General features: G+C 43.0%; 1 pseudogene; it reads right to left on the bottom strand.

Annotated features, from left to right (window-relative positions):
• Positions 1-245: 245 nt before the first annotated feature.
• On the bottom strand, positions 246-363 carry LOC126237579 (5S ribosomal RNA; annotated as a pseudogene).
• Between the last annotated feature and the right edge of the window lie 6,223 nt (positions 364-6,586).

Here is a 6,586-nt window from a genome sequence, read left to right on the forward strand (position 1 = left end):
TGGAGTCCCGCACTAGCATCTGAAAACTAAAACTAAACTCTTCCCGAACAGGCTATGAAGGCCCAACGGCATCGACCGGCCGCCGGGTCATCCTCAGCCCATAGGCGTCACTGAATGCGGATATGGAGGGGCATGTGGCCAGCACCCCACTCTCCCGGCCGTATGTCAGTTTACTAGACCGGAGCCGCTACTTCTCGATCAAGTAGCTCCTCAGTTTGCCTCACAAGGGGTGAGTGCACCCCACTTGCCAACAGCGCTCGCCAGACCGGATGGTCACCCATCCAAGTGCTAGCCCAGCCCGACAGCGCTTAACTCCGGTGATCTGACGGGAACCGGTGTTACCACTGCAGCAAGGCCGTTGGCCCACACTAGCATCTGACTGCATTAAAAATGTTGCGGCTACTCGGCATCTCTAACTAAACAACTGAACACCAAAACCTTAATTCAAGCAGTTAATGATATTCGTAACTTCAGACAACGATTTAAAAACTGCACGCTATGCATACTGACTTAAAATAAAATGAGCACACTTTCATATCAGTTCACTCTGTAAAGTAAGCCATTAATTAGCGAATTAACACGAAATAAGGACTACTGTTTTACAATTAATTTTTAGTTACTTCTGTTTTAAAAAAAAGTCAGCAGGTGGGTTGTGTAAAGTATCCGAACAGCCCTATGTAGTGCGGAACTGACCACTAGAGGTCACGAGGAATGGACCCGCCAGGATAAAAGGAGGCAGGATGTATTGAGTTGTCAGTAGAGAACCAGTAACAGCAGAACAGGTCAGACGGGAGAGCTCAACGGTTCGAACATGCACTAGTCACTAGATGTCACCTGAGTAATAAATCCATCAGGGACATTCCAACTCTTCTAAGGCTACCGAAGTGGACTGCTGGTGATATAACTGTAATGTGGAAATGCGAAGGGACAACCACAGCTAAACCAAGACAAGACATGCTTCATGTACAGACACGTATTGTAAGAGGTTCACCACCGTCCTGGAGCAACTGTAATCACGATGTATTGCTCACTTGCTAGAACAATTCACAGGCGGTGCCTGAGACATAAAATATCTTTGTCCCTGTTAAAAGAGAGCTGCAGTAGAGTCGCAGGTCAGAGCAGTCTCTGCGGCATTTGCAGTCGCTCCCTGCTGCAGTGTAATTGTAGTCTGTCGTTGGTACCATAGAGTAAATATCTCTGGAGTGAGCATTGCGTTCTGCGCAATTTGTCAACATTAAACCAGGATTGTCACGTGTTTTCGGGACTTCGCTGTGCGTGTGTGCTTTCTGCAGTGTTTGAAGCTTATAATATCAAGAGTTTTTGTTGTGTTTCACCGTTTGTTGATAGTGTAATAGCGATGGTGAATTACTGTTGTTGCTTGGGATGCAAAGAAAAATATGTGAAAGGAGGGATAGTAACTTTTCATGGGTACATACCATATAGCTCTAATTATAGTTATCGTATTAGTAAGAGACACTGTATATGTTTAAAAATTTCGAGACGCATTATAATTAAGGATTGATTCTGTAGACCTATTATTCTACGATTTTATGACTATATAATAGATATTACGGCTCGTGCAAAAGCTTACAAACAATCGCTTCCTCTCGTAAATTTGCTAGTGGAACAGGAAAGGGAATGGATAGTTGTTTCAGCAAATACTATCCCCGATGCATTTATCAGTGACTTGTCGATTATGTATATAGATTACTCAGTCTACTATTTATTTAATAAACTGGGAGCAAGTACGTAAAATGCGTTAAATAAATACTTCAAAGTGTCAACAGTAAGAAAAATTGTGCCTTAGGTCGCAAAAACGAGAAAATAAATACGCAGAAATAGCAAAAAAAAGGACGAATTAGCAGGGATATAATCGCTAATGTGTGGCAAATTCGATGTTTTTCGGATACTTGCAAAAGTACCAGCGTACTTTCAAGTCGTTTTGCAAGACTATCACTGCAAAAATCTACGTCAGGCGCTGTAATACTATAAAGTGCCGTATCAAACCGAAAACTACCAAAAATCGAGTGCATATGAACTGTGACACCTATCGCAAAGAAGCAGGATGTAATATCACTTGCCCTTAAAAGTTACGTAGCTGGTTTATCCCCGGTATCAAATGGGTACTGTTAAAATGTCTGCGCAACATATATAAATAATCCACGACACGTTCGAAAAGAATCCGTCTGTATTAGGGATGTAATGACATCCTAAATATACAGGGCGCTATACGGACAAAAACACGTCCCGAGAACACATGGCCAGGCCGGCAATGTATGTTGACAACACAAAATCTGTTCTGCGCATGTGAATGCTCACTCCAGAGATATTTACTCTATGGTTGGTACAGTGCAGTTTGTAGTTAGTAGTTCTTAAAGTCACAATGCAGAACAAATTGTAAAATTTTATTATATGGAACTGAATAATAAATGTGATCAGCCGCAGAGCTAAATGATACCATTTGTTCACCATCACCTCATTCCATGGTATCATTTAGCTCTGCGGCTGATCACAATTATTATTCAGTTCCATATAATAAAATTTTATAATTTGTTCTGCACTGTGACTTTAACAGCTACTAACTATAAACTGCACTGTACCAGCGACAGACTACAACTACACTGTAGCAGCGAGCGACTGCAACTGCCGCAGAGACTGCTCTGACCTGCGACTATATTGCAGCCCTCTTTTGACAGGGGCAAATACATTTCATGTCTCAGGCAGCGCCTGTGAATTGTTCTAGCAAGTGAGCAATACATCGAGATTACACTTGCTCCAGCAGGGTGGTGAACCGTTTACAGTATCATCGAGCATTGCAGAGGGTGACTGTAGAGAAAAAAAGCAAGAAATTAGCGGAAGGAATCATTCGTGAGTTCCAAGAGGTACCAGGAGTCCCAATGACCGTGCGTAGGGAGCTAAAAAGTTTGGGGTAGATTGGTCGAGCAGCCCCTCATGAACCACTTTTTTCTGCAGGCAGCGCGAAGCGAGGCTCGAGCTAGTCCAGAGAACGACTTCACTGGACAACGGATTACTAGAAACGATTGATTTGGAGTGCTGATCACGCTATACCCTGTGGCAATCCGATGGGTTTGGGTTTGGCGAATACTTGGAGAACGTTACCTTCCATCATGCATAGTACCGAAAGTGAAATATGGATCTTCAGAAAACTCTAAATGCGTATGTATACGAATACATTTTACAATATTTTGTACTGTGTACAGTAGAGGAATGAAGAAGAAATGAAGAAGATGGATACATTAATGTAATAAAGACAATGTACAGTGACACAATTGTAGAATTAGAGCACCATTGGGGAACCCTGAACATTTCGAAATAAGACAAGGACTTAAGCAAGGAAGTATTCTATCTCCTACACTTTTTAATATTGTGATGGAGGGAATGAGAAGGGCAGTTAAAGATATAGTAAAAGAAAAAAACAAAAAGATGATTTTTGCAGATGATATGGTAATGCGGGGTGATAAAGAGGTAGATGTAAAGTTACAGCTTGATGCGTGGAAGGAAATAATGAAAAGGTATGGATTAAAAATAAATAAAGATAAGAGTGAAATAATGGTATTTGGAGGAGAGAAAGGGATCAACGGAAATGTTTTTCTGAATGGAGAACCCCTGAAAGTGGTAGAAAGCTTCAGTTATATAAGGAGTGAAATATCTAAGGATGGAAGAATAACCAACGAAATTAAAAGGAGCTTACAGAAGGGAGGCAATTTCTACCAAACAATAAAACACCTGATTTGGAATAAGGAAGTTTCAGAAAAAGCAAAACTCCTTATGTATAACAATTATTACTTCCCTATTGTCACCTATGGTGGAGAAACATGGACAGTGACAGAAAGGGACTGGAGCAGACTGCAAGCACAGGAAATGAAATTCCTCAGAGCAGTTAAGGGAAGAAAGTATGAGAGAACAAATTGAAAAAAAAAAGAGATTAAGATGGTATGGGCATGTTAAGAGGATGCATGGGCAGAGACTCCCCAAAATTATGGAAGAATTAAAGGTGGATGGAAAAAGACCTAGAGGGTGCCCAAGAACATGGTAGAAAATGGGAGTGAGAATATCTGTGGAAAGGAGGGGTGTGAACTGGCAGCAAGTGGGGGAAGAAAAGTGGTGGAAGGACCGAGCCAAATGGAGAGGGCACGTCAGCACCCAGACCCGGCAGTAGCTGGAGCGGGATCCGGGTATAGACAGACAGTAGAAGAACAGATCGGAGACGACGACTGTTTGCATCAGCATCACAATGGAGCCTGTCATATAGCAAAATGTCTGAGGCAATGGTTTGAGGACAGTAACACTGCTCAATGGACTTGCCTGCCCAGAGTCCCATCCTGAACCCAATGGAACATCTTTGGGATGTGTTTGAACGTCGACTTCGCTCCTGGCCGCAGCATCCAACATCACTACCTTTTATGATTTCGGCTGCTGAGGTTGAATGGGCTGCCATTCATCTGCAGACATTCGGACACCCCATTGAAAGTATCCCCAGCAGAGTTCATGCAGTCATAAAGGCAAAGGGTGACACACTTCATATTAAGGTCCACTAATAGGTGTCCGGATAGTTTCGATCAGACAGTGTAACGCCTCTTGTTCCACCGCCGCATCCACATTAATTTCCCGGGCATTCTATTCTGCAAAATGTAATAATGTGATTCTGAGTGGGGGCTCGGATCTTCTTGCCAGTAGGCATGCAACTTTTTGTTTGTTTTCCAAAAATATTAATTAGAGCCTCTTTTTCCCAGTTGACACCTTCCTCCCATCCCTCAGCAATAGATTCAGTATGTTCCACTGAGCCACGTAATTTAATACTTGAGGGGAGGGGGGGGGGGATAAAACATGTGTGTAATGGGACAATTACAAAATTGTGCGGCACTGTTTGTAAAAAATACAGCCAGTGCTATCATACTTTGCGGTAACTCTCTGCTTTCACAAAGAATATTAATTGTCCAAAAACTTCAGTCAGAACGACCAGTAATGTCGTTGTTAAACTGCCTCGAAATTAAAGATCTGCCACGACTGTATATACATTCCTTAATGAGACTTGTAGTTAACAATATCGACTAATTGTAAAGCAACTGCCGCATTCACTTCGTGGACACTAAGTACAAAAACGATCCGCACTCGTTGCTTTAACAATCATACAGAAACGTGTGCACTACTTCATAGGCTTCTAAAACGTTTAAGCGAGATACCTCGGATTTCCGAATCTAAGTTGAAAAGCTTCGTTGTCGTAGAAACCTTTCTTATTCTGCAGGATTTCCTGTACACTAACATTTTGTGTATTATGCAATCCATTCGAATTGTTTTATTGTTGTTTTTATAGTCTTATTTTATTGTTTATAATTTTTCTTATAAGGTTTCTCCCAACCCGGTGAATTAAATTGCAGTTAATAAATAAAGTCAGATAAAGTAAGCTGCTAAGAGATAGAGTTAGAAGAGAAGTACTCAGAATAAAAATTATTTGTAGAAAATTATGAAAGATAAGCAAAGAACGGGAAGCTATACACCATCTGAAGTGACCAAATTTTCCAGTCAAAACATATTTCTCGTAAACCTGAGGTCATCCGGACTAACTGTATTTTTCTGTTTGTACGAGGTCGGCTGTCACGTGCAGAGGTGGGGCAAAATGGAAATGAGCGTTTGGCGTCATTGGCCGGAAGGCCCCTTGCGGGGCAGGTCCGGCCGCCCTGGTGCGGGTCTTATTACAGTCGACGCCACATTGGGCGACCTGCGCGCCGGATGGGGATGAAAGCAATGCCGTGTCGTGTGACTAGTGCCTCCCGTCGGGTAGACCGTTCGCCGTGTGCAAGTTTTTCGATTTGACGCCACTTCGGCGACTTGCGCGTCGATGGGGATGAAATCATGATGATTAGGACAACACAACACCCAGTCCCTGAGCGGAGAAAATCTCTAACCCAGCCGGGAATCGAACCCGGGCCTTTAGGATTGACATTCCGTCGCGCTGACCACTCAGCTACCGGGGGCGTACGGATGGGGATGAAATGATGACGAAGACAGCGCAACAACCAGTCCCTGCGCGGAGAAAATCCACGACTCAGCCGGGAATCGAACCCGGGCCCGCAGGACGGCAAACCGTCACGCTGACCACTCTTTTTTTTTCTTTTTTAATCTCATTTTGTTCGATATTGTTCGTTGCATTTGTTCGGGGCGGACGTCCCATGACACCCGTTAAGTTCACTGTTGATCCTTTCACTCAGTTTTTTTTTTATTACAGAGGGCAGCTAACCCTCTGACCGAACACGCTGTGTTACTGTGCCGGCGCTACTCAGCTATCGGGGCGGACAGAGGTGGGTTGACTTGCGTATAAGCTACTACGAACGTCAGAGTGAACGGAAGCCAAGATAGACTCGGAGGTAACATCGACCACAGTAGCACAAGTCTTTATACCCACTAGCTCCGCAGATGATGACGATAACATGAATGTATGATAAGATAAAAGAAACTGTTCACAGTTTTAAGAAAGATGAATAAACGAACATTTAATTACCATTGGAGACAGAGATTTGATAGCAGGAAAAGAATAGGAGAAGATGAACTTGGGAGGGAGGAATGA

The sequence above is a fragment of the Schistocerca nitens genome, chromosome 2 (genome assembly GCF_023898315.1).
Source record: "Schistocerca nitens isolate TAMUIC-IGC-003100 chromosome 2, iqSchNite1.1, whole genome shotgun sequence".
Taxonomy (NCBI): Eukaryota; Metazoa; Arthropoda; class Insecta; order Orthoptera; family Acrididae; genus Schistocerca; species Schistocerca nitens.